Genomic DNA, 18,707 nt, shown 5'->3' with positions numbered 1-18,707 from the left:
AAGTTGGTGTTGGTATATGTGTGTGTGTGTGTGTGTGTGTGTGTGTGTCACACTCTTTTCTGTCTGCTAATAGACGAGGACAAGGATCGGAGATAAGCCAATCACAATGACTGCAGTCAGTGAATTTTGAAACTCGTCTGCTTTTAGTTCAGCCTGCTGGTGTGTATGTTACATTTCACTTGGCCCACTGTGGCTCTGAGCCGGTGTCACGGAGAAAGGCCCTTCATGGAAATATCAAACAAGCACATTTTCCCTTCGCATGATTTTACCCTCTTCGTGCCATGAATAATACATCAACCTCCAGTTCTTCTCTCAGCATGGTCCCCACACTCACATACAAAACACACACACAGCGAAATACACACTGAGACACACACACACAGGACATACATTTACACACAAACATGCACACGCACCCACACACACACACACACACACATACAAAACACAAACAAATGCACACACTTTGTGCGCACACAGATCAAAAGTGGAACAGAACACACACTACCACTCACATGCATAATATGGCTAATAGATTATGGATGTGACCGTACACAACCATACAGTGAGATACAAGAGCAGGGAAAACAAATGTTTACATGTGAATTGTTGGTCTCTTGTCCTTCCCTCTGTACTCTCTCTCTCCCTCAATCTCTCAATCGCTGCATGGAAGTCAGTGCTGATGGGGAAGAGTGGAACTGGAATTAGCCATTGGCCCATCACTGGATGTGGAAACCATGCCAATGCTCAGATGGGCCCAATTTAAGCCAGATGCCACACAAGGGGGAGGGGAGGGGGGAGAGAGAGAGAGAGAGAGAGAGAGAGAGAGAGAGAGAGAGAGAGAGAGAGAGAGAGAGAGAGAGAGAGAGAGAGAGAGAGAGAGAGAGGGAGAGAGGGAGAGAGGGAGAGAGGGAGGGAGGGATATGGAGGGTGACGTGACAGCGGTTGCAGCTTGTTAGCGCAACGCGCTAATCTGATGTCCGTGACACTGGCACAACAGCGACAGGAGGGATGCCAGTCACTGTCCCATGGGATGTGGGCGTGTAGACGAGGGCATTGGAGGATGTGTCAAACTCACATACAACACCCACAACTGTCTGGAGTGGCAGGAACGGTAACCAACTGTGTCGGCAAAGTTTGACGCTTGCTTCTTGAGAACAAGCCTGCTTTTTTCAGCCAGTGTTGACTATGTTCCTCATGAAGAAACTTGACTGGTTTCATAATAGTTTATTTAATCGTCAAAAACTAAAGTATTCGACAATGAACAAGCAACCCATGTTTTTGACCTTTGACCTTAGCTAACAGTGAGTTGGCCCCTTCGTGGATATTCAAGCATTGTACCATTCACAGTTTAACTAGGCGAGTGCTGAAAAGTAACTAAGAAATGACAAGATTTCATGCAGTTACATCTAGATTATCAAATAAATCCATGCAAACAAATCCTTTTTGAGTTCATAGGGAGTTCCCCTCTTCTTATGAAGCATGTAACATTGAATCAAGCTGTAGCATTATTCAGATGACTCACAGAAGTCAAAGATGTGTGTGCCTGTGAATAGACTACATACATGTAGACTACTTTGCAGAAAACAATCCAGCAATGCAGTAGGCCAACGAACAACTGACCTGCACAACTGACCTGCACAACTGACCTGCAATAACTGACCTGCAATAACTGACCTGCAATAACTGACCTGCAATAACTGACCTGCACCGTTATCTGTGTGATGCCATCCAGCAACTTACATTTCAAAAGCCCGTTGTGTAAGCATGTGTGCGTGTGTATGTAACCACTCTGAATCTCGCTGTATGGGGTCTGTATCTGAATGTCTCCTGGGCTTCTGAGGCACAGCGGGGCTTCCATATTTAAAGGCAGTACTGTGAATATGTCACCTGGGTTACAGTTAGCTTTTCAACGCCTTCTTGTTAGCTAGCTCGCAGCTAATAGAGAAACAATCAAAAGGCACTCTCTGAGCATGCTCAGTTAGACACCCTGACAGGGAAGTAAATGGAGGTGAGCAGTGGGTTTTGTCACTGTAATACTAGACGGCATAGGAAGACAGATTAAAAGGTTAAGGTAGTAAAGCTTACAGCGAATTCCCTTCAGGAAATGAAAGAAATAGGTGCAGTGTTCACTTAATCTTTTCCAGAGCTGTCATATCAAATGACATTTATTCCAGATGCAGTATCAAATGAATGGCCAGTGTAAGGCTGACAGTTTGTCAAGATGCAAAATCACATAAATGGCCACTGTTCAGAAAGCTAACATTTTGTCCTGATAGAATATCAAATGAATGATCAGTGTCCAAAATGTTGACATTTTCATCAGATGTAATCAAATGAATATAAAATATCAAATAACAAATGTCAAGAAAGAAGACATGTCTTGTCCAGGTAAAAACATAAAATGAATGTCCAGTGTCTAGAAAGCTGACACTGTCCAGATATAGTTTCAAATCAATATTTTCAAATGATTTAGGACATTTTTGACCAATAGCTTTTTGACATATCTTGGCGCAAGGACAAGAAGAAGAATAAGAAGAAGAATAAGAAGAAGAATACCTGACAGAGGAACCTTACACAGACCTAAATACAACATGCTGAGATCAGGGAATGGCAGAACCCTACGATTTTCAGAATAAAAGATAAATTGATCCCTGGATAAGTGGGTTATAGTATTCTTGCCAAGACACTGGCGCAGAAGATCCACACCTAAACCTGTGGCAGAATAAGATGTTTTGCAGTTAGATTTGAGTGTGGGTCATAAACCTCTGAGCAAACTCTGGTGGTGGTTTCTGGTGTGTGTGTGTGTGTGTTGGTGGTTTTGTGTGTGCGTGTGGGGGTGTTGCACACCAGTACTTTCCTCTTTAAACTGCGTTCCGCCACCTCTAGAGGTCTGTCCAGACTCGAAAGGCTGTTAAGGGACTTCAAAGCTGCCTTTCACTGGTCATTTAGAGAGAATGTGCCCCATCAAACAGGCCCTTACACTGGAGCCGGGGGACAAGGGCAGGCAACACAGACCAATTCTCCACAGACCAGCAGGTTCCCCAGGGGTTCCACTGGCTTGATCGGGTCCCCCACAAACTCTGTGTGTGTGTGTGTGTGTGCGTGTGGCCAGTTTCGTGCAGCAGTGTTTTATAACTATCTTAGGTTACTGCTTTTGTGATTTGTTTGTGTGTGTGTGTCTATCGCAGTTGTTCATCTGAAGGAAAGCACAAAGTGTCGTGTGACATGGCAAGGACAAAGCAGGGGATGTGTGTGTGTGTGTGTGTTGTAACCTGTGGAGAGCTCAGTTGTCAGGTCTCTCTGGTGGTCCATTACCTTTGATGGCAGCCCCGGGTCTATCAGGGGAGATGGGGGAGGGCGTGGGGTATGTCCTTCTCGTCCCTCTTGTCACCAACCACCTCCCCCCCCCACATCCTCCCTCTCTAGTGAGATTCAGCCCAGGTGGCCTGACGTGGTGTCACTGGGGAATGTGTATCCAGCACTCCAACACCAAAGACCATTTATCTTGATGGAAGAGAAACTAGGACTGTCAGTCTACCTACCTACCTACCTCCCTCCCGGTCTGTCTGTCTGTCTGTCTATCTGTCTCTCTCTCTCTCTCTCTCACACACCTTTTTATCTGCACCTGCTCTCGTCTTTCCTATTTATTTTCTCTTGCCCCCCACCCCCCACCCCCCCACACACAATATAATTATTTCCAACTATACTTACACTCACTCTCACCACTCTATCAGTAACCCCCTCCCTGAGTCCCCATGTGGATAAAGGTGGCCAAGCACCTGCCCGGAACTGTCCCTCTTAACGCTTGGGCAGGCATGCTTTAGCTTTTGACAGACTGCCTGGATCATTTTGTATACCCCTCCCTCCCTCCCTCCCTCCCACCCTCCCTCCCTCCCTCCCTCCCTCCCTCCCTCCCTCCCTCCCTCCCTCCCTCCCTCCCTCCCTCCCTCCCTCCCTCCCTCCCTCCCTCCCTCCCTCCCTCCCTCCCTCCCTCCAATCTGATGTGTGTTGTTACCAGATTACCATGCATGTGCGGTGCTGCAATCCACTGTTCCCTATAGAACAGGTGCATCATCGTCTTTATCATCATCAAAAACAAAAAAGCTGCTACAGGGAGGAATGTGGAGGAGATACGGCTTTTGTCCTGATTGAGTTTCTCCCCGACAACCAATGGTGAGCAGAAGAGATGAAAAGATAGATGAATGACATACAGATACGACTGGAGGGGGAAGCATAGTCCCAAAGAGATTATAGCCTACATTCAGTGCACACAGAAAGGGAGGGAGGGAGGGAGGGAGAGGGTCGGGGTAATATGGGTTTGTATCACTTTAACATCCTCTGACGTCACACTGATGCAGATCTACCCGGCTGAGGGAGACTTGATGCGCGAGGAGAGGATACCGACAAAAAAAAATCTTCTCACTAAAATTATTTCCTCTCTATATGGTGCGCCTGAAAGACGGTGAGAATGCCGGTCTGTCAGATAAAAAACAATTTCAGTCTATTTAGACCACAAGATAGTCCTTGACGATCATGTCACAGCTTCTAACGAGAAAAAGATAGCACTGAAATAAAGAAGCAAGATTGAGACCAGAGAGACCACGTATGGATGCGAGCGTTGTCACAGAGACTTGGTAGGACACAGGTTCTCATTGGGACCGTGCGCGCGCCCCGCCGGGGAGAGAGAAATAGCGTGAGCGAGCAAAAGAGGCAATCATATCCACAGGCACAGCACAGCAGCATCTTTTCGGTGCACGTCTAGTGGGCTACCAGAGGACCACGCAAAATCATCAAGCGCCGAACACCGTGATTTTATTTCAAGTGTGTTTAGGAATCGAACTGTCGCTGGAGCTATCCTTTAAGTGAAGGACAAGCTTGGATTTCAAGGTAGAAGCCTGCTAAATATTCCTGTTGATCGAATAATCCTATCGGATTTTTTTTGTTGCAAGGCTTCAAATACCTTTCCATGATAAATCAAACGCCTGTGATGAGAACCGGATGAAATAAACAGTTTATTTATGGCTGTGCCGGTTATGTGGAGGGAGTTACCGTGTAGCCTGTGCTCCTTGGAAATCATATTAAAGCCCGCTTGCATGCCTTTACGTCGAGTGTAAAGTGCTGCACGCAATAGGTTAGTTTTTACATTGATGTTCAATTCCCTCGGTCATCGTCTCGCGCGCCGCTTCTCGAAAGGTTGTGGACCAACCTGCCAGTCCTTCGGTTTGAGTGTTGTCGATAAATAGAACGGGGAAGGTTTGTTAAAATCCTTCTCCGTGTGGAAGGGACTGCTTTGATGTTTCCCCATTTCAAAGGAATGGTTTGTCAACGCTGTTGAAGTCGGAAGGAGGACGAGGGCGAAACCTCAGCAATCCTCTCGGAAAATCGGGATCTTGCTTCCCTGGCCACAATTAACAGGTAAGCAGTGTTATAGCCTATGCTAGACAATTAACACACAATACGTATTAACATTCAGAGAAAATCAACTCAAAGTAATTTGTAATGATGACTTTGTCGTTTTACGATTAGTAGTCGTTTTTTTTCTTTAATTTTCGCTGCTATTCTGCCTTTGATATCTCAGCGTTAGCTCTCTCTCTCTCTTTTGATGCTCCCCGGCATCAAACCTGTTGTTAATTATTGCGTCCTGTGCGGTTACCGTTGTGATACAGGCAACCTGTTCAAACGCCTTGCTGCCGCTATATGTCCAATATTAGAGCGGGAAGGGAATAGACTACATCTGCTATGGTTTTAATGTGGACCGAATTAAAAATCCTCTCGTTGGGTTTACGGTGCCAAGCCGCGTAAGAGATTGTTGCATGAATTTAAGCGCTGCATCACGCTAAGAGAAGCCTGCAATTTGTTTGTCATTCGTATTGTTTGTGTTTTTATTGGCTAGTCACATACATGGCATGTCTCGAATTGTAATCAACTTTTGTAAGCCCGTTTTGTCATGTCGTGACTGGTGTCCTATGTAAAAAGGAAATCCTGCATGGGTATTGGCCGCGTTTCCCAGATTCGTTAAGAAGCTCTTAACGCTCTTAGAATGTTCCTAAGAGAAGCGTTAAGAGCTTCTTAACGAATCTGGGAAACGCAGCCATTGACTGTGTGAAGGACAGACAGCACAGACACACATACACACAATATCCCCCCCCCCCCTTACCCCCTCACCCCCTCCCCACATAAAAAAAATCTAACTCTCTGAGCATCTTATTGTCAAAGATCGCCAGACATGTCCGTGCCTGTGAAGGAACATATCACACACACTTGCGCGCGCACACACGTGCACGCATACACGCTCAGAAGAATGGGCCACATTTATATGCGCGGCTGGTGTTGAGGGCATTCCGAACCCTGTTGATGGTAGAATTCGGCCGAGACAAGCAGCCCTCTGTTCTTATCGACTCACAGAGGAAGAGGAGGCCTGCTCAGTTCTCCTCTGACTGCCCTATATAGCAGATATGTAGAACTGTGTGTGTGTGTGTGTGTGTATCTGTGTCTATGTCACACACACCTTTCAGTGGGTTCGGAAAATGTCCATATGTCCATACACTGAATAGGTGTCCCTTGAGTTGTATGGTATCTCTCGACTGTGAGCGAAAACATCAAGGACCTTTTCATATATTATGTTTGAGATGGTACATCTGTAGCCTATATGGAGAGACTGACAGAGAAAAACAGAGAGAATGTGTGTGCATAAAGAGAGAGAGAGAGATGGTGTGTCTGTATAGACAGATAATGAGAGAGATGGTGTCTGTCGAGAGAGAGAGAGAGAGAGAGAGAGAGAGAGAGAGAGAGAGAGAGAGACAGAGAGACAGAGAGAGATGTGTGTCTGCAGCAAGGCTGCACAGCCCAGCACGTCTCGTTTATTCATATGGCAACGGAGGATCGATGTGCTGTAATTGATTTACAATGGGCTGATTAAGCATGGAAGACAGGTGGCCTTGTCAAGGGGCCTCACCACTGTGTGTGTGTGTGCTTCTGTTCATTGCTGTGTTTGTGTGTGTGCATGCTTGGGTTTGTGAACCTGCACATAAACCATGTTTGTGCATGCGCACATCTTGCAGTGTGTTTCACCATTTGTGTGATTGAGACTCCTAATACAACATCAAGCCCAGACAGACACACAGGCAGACATGCAGGCAGATAGGAAGACAGACAGACAGACAGACAGGACACAGTGTCTTCAGCGAAACAGACAGACAAACAGACTGAAAGGTAGACAGACAGAAGAAAGGCAAGCAGGACACAGCATCTCCAGACAGATGCGTCTGAGCTGTTTAAAGACGTGTGCTAGATTGATGGCCCTGCTAGCTGCTAGCGTGTGTCGCTAACAAGAAGACAGATGGAAGGCGGCTCGGAGACAGAGGCGGTTGAGAAGGCTATCGTCTTAGCTTTACGAGCTGTCCCTAGTTTTGTATGGAACGTCAAGGTGGGAAGTGGTGACAGGGTTCTGACAGATTGGCGATTTATAGTTTTGTCACTGATGTGATGTGGCGAATTTGAAGCCATCCTACATTGTACGGCGATGTGTTCAGGTGTGGCTAAGACACTCCTAATTGGCAGTCTGAACAGGTACCATTGTAGTCACAAGATGGGAATCGATTCACTGGTTTGAGTGTCATCCTCTGAACACTGGCCAGGTGGGGTATTCAAACATGTATTATGTGGAGTCAAGGTTGTCTCGGGGCCCAGGAAATCATTCAAGATTCAAAAAGCTTTATTGTCCTCTTTTAAAGGTAAGAATGAAGTGCTTGGAGGGAGTCAGATGGCTGAGCGGTGAGGGAGTCAGGCTTGTAATCAGAAGGTTGCCGGATCGATTCCCCCGCCGTGCCAAATGACGTTGTGTCCTTGGGCAAGGCATTTCACCCTACTTGCCTCTGGGGAATGTCCCTGTACTTACTGTAAGTCGCTCTGGATAAGAGCGTCTGCTAAATGTAATGTAATGTTGTAAGAACGTATAAAAGGCTTATTGTTGGTAGTGTGTTTTTGCATTTGGACTCATTCAAAGAAAGGCGAAAGCCTGTAATCCATACCCATCAATGTAATATGTATCAACTCTTTAAGGGTCGTCACAAGCTTGGACGTGCCATAAAGCGTTCCAGATGTTTTTGCTGCTATGGCCACAGAGCCCTTATTACCAAGGTGACCGGTCCCCTACTACCTCTCTGCTCTGCTGTCCAGCCTCTTTGTGCAATTTGCAATTTTCTTTGTGGGCCCGCTCCCATGCTCAAACCGGTGTCTTCGCCCCATTAAAGTCAATAGAGTCTGAATAGAGCCCAAACTCTATTTTTTCTCCTCCGTCCATCAGTCTCACGCAGAGATAAGCGCGCTAACTCGACACGTCTCTTTCATCCCACGTCCCCCTCATCTGTTTGTCAATTTACCTCTCCCTCTTTACCTCTGCTACTCTCTCTCCCCTTCCGCCTCTCTCCTCACCGCCTCATTCATTCGCTTCAAAGAAACCCCTGGCTGTTTTTTGTGTGAGCGAGTGTGTGGCGTTGCCATGGAAGCGCCGTTTTCTGAAGGGGTGCGTGCAACGATCTCTCTGCGAAGAGGCACCTTCCTTTTCGGTTGAACTGATATTGTTTGGAGGGGGGGGGGGGTTCTTCTCTCTGCAAGTCTACGTCAGTCTGTTGTCTGGGACAATGACAGGGTATATCAATGTAATCTCGAGAGTTTTTTAAAAATAATCGTGAAACATGCAAGTAGCGTTTGAGTGCAGGTGCATATCCCCCAGTCAATGAGGTACAGATCAATACCAATTTACTTTAAGTGTTGACATAGACTGAGGAGATGTTGAAAGTGATTGGTTTTCTCCATGAAGAGCTGTTGCCGAGGACGATATGCCTTCTTCATAGAACTGTCATTTCAGGACAACAAATGAGTCACCAGTCAGTTGGGTAAGAACTCTTATACTCTGTATACTCCTGTCCGAGAAACGAAACGTTTTAATTCTGTGTTGGGAGGGTCATGAAACATTGGAGTTTCTCAAAATGTTTTTTTATTTTTTAAGCCATTACATGCAGTGATTCCTTAGTTTAATATGTAGCATACGTGTTTAGTATAGGTTCGGATAAAATGTTGTTAACAGGGGCATGGGAAATTCTGCAAAGTTCAAGAAAGCTAATGACTTAGCCGTTACCTGTCACCTAACCATCTACCAGACCTGGATCAATTACAGAGATCAATGAGAGGAAAGGATTATCAAGGGTTGACCTCACAGCACTTAAGGGACCGAGACAGTCATTTTATTGCAATTGGTCCAACAAATCAAGTATTTGACCGTATTTGAAAATAGTAATTGACCCAGCTGTGATGACTACAGGGTTTACTGTTGAGGTTGACTTAATATTTGCTGAAACGATGAACACTAATATTATGCTACCAAGCCAATAACATGCAATTATATTACGATAATAGAAACAACAAAAAAATCCTACAAAATTGGAATTTGGAAAGTCAATGAAAAGGAGTTTGGAAAGAGTGGAAACTCTGTAATTGGCCGAGAGGGCCGTGATGTCATAACGATTACTAGCCTGCTGCTAGCGACTTCTCACCACGTCTCTGCAGCTTCTCTGGCCGAGCCCCTAGAAACACCGTGGTCATCATCAGTCAGACAGAGACAACACCGCCGTCTCCAGGGGAACAATCGTTAAGGTGAAACCAAGGTTGAACTCTTTCCCCTCGGACTCCCCTCTCTTCCTCAATGTCCCTCGCTCTGACCGACGGACTCGTTACAGACCGCCAGATACTTGGGCAGAACCGGGACCACCCGTGGAGAGAGCAGAGCGATGGAGGAGCAGTCTCCCAGTTCAGGACGTCAGAGAGGGAGAGGGCAGGCTTCCTGTCGGCCTGGCTCCATTCTGCTCCAGGTAGAAGGGCAGGATACCGCAGCCTGTCAACATTGCTTCAACATAGGGAGAGAAGAATCAAGATCAGAAAAGGCAGGCTTGTGAAGTCGGATACCCCAGTGTGTGCGTGCGTGTGTGCGTGCGTGTTCAGTTTTCAGCCTGATTGGATCCAGAGCCTTAAATACAGTATATGACCAACAACAACAAAAAATCCCTGAGTCATGCACAACAGGATTATACCCATTTCCTGCTTGCCAGCCAATCGAAATGGTGGGCTGTCCTAAGCACATGCATTCCAGCTTAACCGTATGGATAATCGTCTCCCTGTGCATCTTATTCATATATTCCAACCAGGCTGCTCTGCGATGCATCCACACTGACAGAACAGAGAGATTGAGCAGGGAAAATCCCACTAATGCATGGATTCACACTAGGATGTAAGGTGTTATGGCTCTGTACAGTGTTGAACAGGAACAGCAACTGAAACACGATCTGACACATGGACACACAGTCTTCAAGGCACCCACACACACACCTCCTGTGTACTACCTCCGTCGATTTGAGATACAGTAATTATTAAGAGTTATCATTCTGGCATCAGCTCAAGGTCATAGGAAGCTCGGTCTTCTGGAGCTTGTGTACAGTTGCACTATAGCCTCTTGCAAACCCCTCCCTCCCTCCCTCCCTCCCTCCCTCCCTCCCTCCCTCCCTCCCTCCCTCCCTCCCTCCCTCCCTCCCTCCCTCCCTCCCTCCCTCCCTCCCTCCCTCCCTCCCTCCCTCCCTCCCTCCCTCCCTCCCTCCCTCCCTCCCTCCCTCCCTCCCTCCCTCCCTCCCTCCCTCCCTCCTCCCTCCCTCCCTCCAGCCCTCCCTGCTTCCTTCGCTCCCTGGCCCCTGCTGATCTCCCCTGGGATGGGAACCCTCGTCTGCCCGGGCCCCCAATATGACATTCACCACCCCACACCATCCTGCCTTGCACACTGATGGCATACGGCAGCAGGGGAGAGAGAGAGGCATGGGGTGGGGGGGAGAGAGAGGGAGAAGAGGTTGGAGAGGGAGAAGGAGAGGTGCATGTGCTCAGGGTATCAAGTCGCCGCAGTAAATAACACTATGTAGAGGAGAGACGAGAGTGCAGCTGTTATGTATTGACACTGGCCTCTTCCTCCGCCTTCTCCTCTTCCTCCCGCTTTTGCATCAGGGACAAAACATCCATATTAGTGTGTGCTGGGATTTACACCACTCAACCCCTTTAACAAGCATATAGGAGAAGTGACTGAACAGCAATTCAGGAAGAAGAGAAATGGAGGAGATGGGAGGAGATGGGAGGAGATGGAAGGGGAGGCGAGGCGAGGGTGAGGCGAGGCGAGGGGGAGGCGAGGCGAGGGGGAGGCGAGGCGAGGGGGAGGCGAGGGGAGGAGTTGGAGGGGGGAGTCAATGTTAGTGGTGCTGAGACACATTACTACAATACTGTATAATAACGAGGGCTGTTGCACCACACACGCTCACACTAACACACATGCAGGAGCACACATGCCCACACAGTGTATAATGATCACATTCTCTCTCTCTCTCTCTCTCTCTCTCTCTCTCTCTCTCTCTCTCTCTCTCTCTCTCTCTCTCTCTCTCTCTCTCTCTCTCTCTCTCTCTCTCTCTCTCTCTCTCTCTCTCTCTTTCTCTCTCTCACACACACACACTCACTCACACGCACACGCACACTTGGAGATACAGCCAGGCAGTCTTAGCCAGACGTGCAGCTCCATAATGAGTCACCTAGCTTGGTGACTCCGGTATAACACAGGAGGGCCTGTTAGCCAGCTGATGGTTATCCATTGACATGAGAGAGGCTGTAGGTCACGGTGGTTGAGTTTGAGCCATCGGCAGCCTGGTTAATGGGACCGCTTGAGAATGCAGAGGAACAAGTCCTTTCCCTCGGGACATACACACACACACACACACACACACAGAGTTACCGCTGCTACTGTGTGGATGAGATGTTTCCACCCCGCTGCCATTGTCTCCCGACAATCGATGGATGGAATCCATAGATGTTTGTGCGTGTGCGTGTGCGAATGTGTTCCGAACACGTGCACGCGTGTTCTGTTTGTATGCCTGCATCGGGGGGGAATCTTCTTCAAGCCTGCTTGAACAAAGCACTTATCCTGAGGTCTATATGAACCCCCCCCTCCCCACCCCCTCCACCCCCCCAAAAAAAGAAACAAAACAAACCGAGCATGTCAGTCGTTTCTGTGTGGAGGCCGGCACACGGGTCGGTGTTGTATGTTTTGTATGTGATGTATGGTTAGCCTGGCGGGCTAATGTATAGAGAAGGGGGAACCAACCAGGTTACGGTCGACAACAAATGAGCCTGCTGTTCGTGCGCTGACAGCCAGCCAACGCTAGCATGCTAATGCTAGTCCTTAGCCTCAGGCTACGGCTGGCTGGGTGGTGGGAAGGGGGGGGGGGGCGGGTATTGGCTGTTTATGGAGGGGGGTGGAGGTGTGACAGTGACGAACGAGCACCAGATCGGGCGATGTCACACCCTGGCTTCCGTTTAACGGGTGGGGGGACCGTCCAATGATCATCAGCTCCGTTACCGTGACGATCAGCGAGAAGAACGGCTAAACGGCTCCAGCAGCCTCACAACGCCGGTCTCGTACAAGGAAGGGAATGCGGGCCGCCGCGTAGAGGCACCGGGAAACAAACCTTCCGGCGTAAACATTTCCTCATCTCTTTATCCTCACTGACTTCCCCTCTCTCTCTGTCTCTCTCTCTCTCTGTCTATACTCTGCTCCTTTTTTTAAACTCACGATGCGGCCGCCCCATCCTTCATGAGAAAACAACGAGAGGTGGTTGGTGATTCATCGATCTGGAGGCTTTAGAATGTCTCTCAAGGCCAGAGCTATCCCTTTGCTGACAAGAGGAGAGAGATGGAGGGGGGGGGGAAGAAGAGGAGTGAAGGAGGAATGGAGGAGAGAAAGATAGTTTCTCAGAAGGGATACAGGGAGAGTAAGGCGAAGAGGGAAAGAGAGAGAGAGGGTCTGTGTTCGCCTTTATGTGGGACGTTTAAGGATCACACGCTAGCTCTAAGCGCTAATGAGCAGTGATATTGCCTTGGCCACTCTATCTGTTAGCTCTTAGCCACCAAGTGGTCTCCTTTCTTCCCCCCCTCTTCTCTCTCTCTCTCTCTCTCTCTCTCTCTCTCTCTCTCTCTCTCTCTCTCTCTCTCTCTCTCTCTCTCTCTCTCTCTCTCTCTCTCTCTCTCTCTCTCTCTCTCTCTCTCTCTCTCTCTCTCTCTCTCTCTCTCTCTCTCTCTCTCTCTCTCTCTCTCTCTCTCTCTCTCTCTCTCTCTCTCTCTCTCTCTCTCTCTCTCTCTCTCTCTCTCTCTCTCTCTCCCTCTCTCTCTCCCTCTCTGTTTCTTCTTCGCCCGGCCCCAGCTCCCCCTCCCTCTTTCCCCCTTTCTCCCACGGCGGAAAAGAGAGAAAGAAAGTAACAGTTTATAGGAGGAGACCTGGGAAACGCTTCTTCTACTCCCCTGGCTCTGAGATGAAACGCTTCTCCCTCCGTTTCAGCCTCCGGTCTCAGGGGAGCTGGAGAGATGGAGCGATGGAGGGCAAAAGAGAGGGAGAGAGGGATGCGATGAGGGGGGAAAAGGTGCAAGTCAGCAGGATTCTTTTCGCCCCCCTTTTTTTTTTTGGGGGGGGGGGGGTTGAGGAATAAACCCATTTCCCAGGGTGAGGATGATCCCCCTTACTGTAAAACGTGCTTGACATTCCCACACCGTTTTCTTCATGGGTTGACAGGGTATGGTGTTTGTGTGTGTGTGTGTGTGTATTTGTTTGATGTATATATGGTGTAAGCGTGTTGCGCTGCCAAGTGCATCGAGCATGTGTGAGTGTGCTGGTGCTGGTATGTGAACATATTATTAAATGGTCCTTTCAGAAAAGGGCCTCCATAGATCAAGAGCTCATTATTATGTTCTTAACTCTGGCAGCTGTACACCTATTGACCAGAGTGGCAAGGCAAGGCAAGGCAAGGCAAGTTTATTTATATAGCACAATTCAGACACAAGGCCACTCAAAGTGCTTTACAGGGGCCAGATTAGAATACATAAAACACATTATAAAACATTTAAAAGCGGATAAAAGAAGTAAATAAAAAAAAAAAAAAACTCGATTTAATAAAAGAAGCAAATAAAATGAAAATTGCAAGTTAAAAAGGAAACAAAAAAGTCTTCAGACTCGATTTAAAAGTGGGCCAATCACAGGTCACAAATGTAGGCTGTGTAACTCATCCATTGGTAAAAATAGTAAAGTGATATTAAAATCAAGTTCACAGACACACTGATGAAACTGCTTGTGTCCTGGATGATCACCACATCCATTTCAAGTCTTAAGTGCATAGACTTCCATTCATAGCCCAGGATCTGCTGACTTTGGTCAGGACAATCCAAAGGCACAAAATGCCTCAATCCCCCCCCCCCCACCTCAACACCCTATCCATCCCCACCTCCCCTCCAACCCTTACCACACCTTCCCCTCCCTCTCCCCCCCAACCCCTCTTCATTTATCATTTTCCCCCCCCCGGTTCCCTTCTACATTGCCGTTCTCCTCTCCTGTCCACTTAATTAACCCATTGATCAGTGGCCTCATAAATTAGCCCTCTAGAGAGGTCCTCATAGAGAGCTCCCTCCCTCCCTCTCCACCTCCCTCCCTTCTTCCCTCCCTTCTTCCCTCCCTTCTTCCCTCCCTTCTTCCCTCCCTTCTTCCCTCCCTTCTTCCCTCCCTCCCTCCCTCCCTCCCTCCCTCCCTCCCTCCCTCCCTCCCTCCCTCCCTCCCTCCCTCCCTCCCTCCCTCCCTCCCTCCCTCCCTCCCTCCCTCCCTCCCTCCCCTCTGTACCTCCTCCGCTCTTCGCTATCGCAAACAAAAGCCCCAGCGGCCTTTCAGAGCGTGCCGTCACGTCGCCTCTCGGCAGCGGAGGTATTATTCACGGCTTCAGCCGGAGCTGGTCTTGAGTAGGAGGGGTGGCGGAGGGGGGTCGACCCTGGTCTTGTTCCACCCCGCAATTCATTACGCACACAAACCAGCTCAACCTTTTCAAAGCCACCCCTCTCATCAATTTGTCTCTTTCTCCCCCCCTCCGTATTGTATCTATGTCAGCGAGGAGAGAGAAGAGGAGGAGGGGCGGAACTGGCTCTCCAGAGCACAGTGACCGTTGGGCGCTGGGAGATTTGTCCAATTAGGAGGCTCTCCGAGGTTGTTATGGAGCGAGCCCTCTGTCTCAGCCCTCCCCTCACCCCGTTTCCTCCTTAACTGAGTCGCTGTCGTTCCTCATCCCTTTCCCGGTCCCACCTTCTCCCCTCCCCTCCGACCCCAATTCCCCCCCCCCCAATCACCTCCTCCACTCTTCCTGCCTTTCTCCCCTCTCCACTTTCTCCCCTCCTTCTCCTTGACCCCCCTCCACCTCCCTCCCCCCAGGCCCGTCTGTCCGACAGACCTAATGGACCGCAGCGGCCCTGCTAAATGGATCAGAACCAAGAACATGTGTCCAGGAGGCACTCTGCTCAGAGACGGGGGGGGGGGGGGGTTCAGGGGGCGAGCCCCAAGGGGGGTTGAGGGCTGGGGGGAAGGCTGTCCAAGCGCTCCGTTCCTATCTAAAGGTCCCTCGCAGCCCACCGCCGTCGAAACCACTTTGGAAAACACTGTAAGTTATGACCAGTATGGACAGCAGGCGGGTGACCGGTGACCAGGAATGATACCGTCCTCAGTCACAAGGATCCCCCCCCCCCCCAAAAAAAAAACCTTCCCTCCATTCGACCAAGACCTGTTCCTCCCAGGTTCCAAAGAAGCTTGGCGAGGTGTCAAGGCCAGGCTGATGCACGCGCGCGCGCACGCAAAAACATATTCCGTCCCGCGGAATGACAGAAGTCTGCAGACGATCAAAGGAATCCATCCGTGAGTTCGTAAAATTCCGCGGTGCGTCTCGAAGACTCCACTTGAGTTTTTGTTGATCAAAGCGTTCTCTTTAATGATCTAAAACCTGTGTGGGACTGCAGTAGCGACCTCTGTGTGACAGCTAAGGCAGGTGTTACCTGGCTTGTCGGATCCAGAGATGATTCAGGGAAACATGCACAGGATGTACTGTACTGCTGGAACAGGAGAGCGATCCGCACAGACCAGAGGGGGTGTACACATACATTAAACACACACACACACACATAGGCAAGCATGCATGCACTGGCAACAAACACACACACACACCACAAGCACTTATGTCTGAAGGGGATGCAATAAAGTGATGGGCTGCTTCTAATATGGTGGTCTGCTGTTGCTAGGGCTGCTGGAAGCAGAGTACTTATTGCTAGGGGTCTATGTGTGTGTGTGTGCCTGCATGAATGATTGCGTGTGTGTGTGTGTTTTAGCAGCACTGGCGGTCAGGCCGACCGAGTGAGCGGCAAAAAAAAAAAAAGGGAAAACCTCTACAACGCTCATGGCTTTGATTGACAGGCTGTCAGCGAAGCGCAGATACTGTTTCAGGGAAAAGAACGGTCATCACTGTGACTAAGACATTATCACATGGAGAGGGAGAGAGAGGGAGAGAGAGGGAGAGAGAGGGAGAGAGAGGGAGAGAGAGGGAGAGAGATGGGAAGAGAGGGGGAGAGAACAAGGCAGGGAAGGAGAGGTTGGTAACATGAAAGCCTGGTTTGGCGAGAGGGGGGTCCGTGACTCGTCGTCCCAGAAAAGGGGCGACCCCCCCCCCCCGAACCAAGGAGCCGCGTCCCGTCATTCCCCTCCTACTCACCCAACGCTTTCACATCTCTCTCTCTCCCTCTCAATCTCTGTCGCTCTCTCTCTGTCTCTCTCTCCCCTTCTTCCCCGCCACTCTCCAATACAGAGAATGCTGACAGTGGCATGAGCTGCCCGAGTCAGCGGCCTGACTCTCTCTCTCTTACACACACACACACACACACACACACACACACACACACCTCCGACTCTCGCTCTCATTTACACACACACACACTCTTTACTACTCCAGGCATATATCCTTAGATCTGTCATCTGGCTCTGAGGGGAAACGTGTTTCAGAGATGATGAACTGAGCCCCCCCCCCCCCCCCCCTCCCGTTCCCCCCCAAGCTAGCCCCGTCACTGCCACGCCTCCTACATGTCAGAGCCCCCCCACCCCCCCATACATGGCCGACGGCGACATACGTCAGACATACGTCAGTGTTCCGCCTGCAGCGCCGGCCAGGTCAGGCCGCGGACGTGAGGAGCGTTGCGTCTCCCCGACCGAGGTGCGTCCCAAGGACGCCACATGCGTCCTTTCAGCAGGACGACAGGCGTCGCCGCCCTCCGTCGCCGACTTGACCCCGCGTGCCCTCGTCCCTTTCTTCCATCGTCTGTCCGTCATCCGTTACATGGCAACGGATATCTGTGGGTGTTGGTGATGTGACGGTTGGCTGAGGGCTGTGCCTTCCAGTGGAACCAGCGCTGCTAGGGCTGGAGCGCACCAGGCCACAGCCCAGGACACAGCCCAGGACACAGCCCAGGACAAAACAGGCCCACTGCCTTGATTGAGAAAAATGGGAAGGCACCCTGGAGAGAGTCTAACAATGAAGAAATGGAGAGAGAGACAGAAGGAGAGAGAGACAGAGAGACAGAAGGAGAAAGACAGAAAAGAGAGAAAGACAAAAGAGAGGGCAAGACAAGAGAGAGAGACAGGAGGAGAGAGAGACTGAAGGGGAGAGAGAGACAGAAGGAGAGAGAGAGAGGAGGAGGGTGAGGGGCGGAGCTATACCCTCCGAGCTCCGAGCTTTTAATCTGCATGGATAGAGGCAGGCAGGCACACACACGGAGCACCCAGATTGAATGTGCACACACACGCATGCTCCGTAAACACACTGACACACAGACTCGCACACAGTCTGCTCATGGACACGTAAACTCACAAACAAGTTCACTTACACACACACACACACCCCCGTAATCACACACGCACACACACAGGCCCAGTGAGGCAAGCATACTGACTGTGAACACAGCGAGTTCAATCTGAGTGATCACCTGCATACTGACAGGGAGAACACACACTGAATGTGCACACACACACAGTCTTACACACACACACATACACACACAATCTTACACACACACTCATACTGAATGTGCACACACACACAGTCTTACACACACACACATACACACACAATCTTACACACACACTCATACTGAATGTGCCCACACACACATTCTTGCAGACACACACCCCCTCTGCACTCATACAAGCATTCACACAACAGATACATGCAGTCTACACAGACACACTGTTCTGCACATGTTCAGTCCACCTCGTGGAAGCTCAATTGGTTTGATGGCAGGTATAGCTTTGTTTGGACACGTGCATTTGGCACTCAGAATCATTTCCTTTACTCACACGCATTTCCATCTCTTGAGACCGAGCAGGGATGCAATACAATGAAACACACGCATACACATACACACATTTTGAACATACGTACTCAGATTCAATTCATACACGCACACACATGCACACACACACACTCACACACGCCTACCATCAGAGCCCTATGGTAGCGATACACTGGAGTGTCACACCCATTTATCGGTTTGCGACGCAAATGTCACTTCAATGGAGACCACCCTGACGTGTGGGGGTAGAGCACTGTGACAAGTCCAGGGGCTTATGCCTCCCTTCCGCTGTCATCAAAGACCGCCGTCGTATTCTTTGTTCTGTCTAAGTGGTGGCCTAAGCTCCAGCGTCTATCAGGACATATCCCTCACCATCCATAGTTAACGCGAGGCGACGGGCGCAATTCAATAGGGTGGACCCCCGCATGCAG

Source organism: Hypomesus nipponensis, chromosome 25 (assembly GCF_054491055.1).
Source record: "Hypomesus nipponensis isolate SF chromosome 25, ASM5449105v1, whole genome shotgun sequence".
NCBI classification, from domain to species: domain Eukaryota; kingdom Metazoa; phylum Chordata; class Actinopteri; order Osmeriformes; family Osmeridae; genus Hypomesus; species Hypomesus nipponensis.
Note: the sequence above shows the minus strand (reverse complement) of the source record.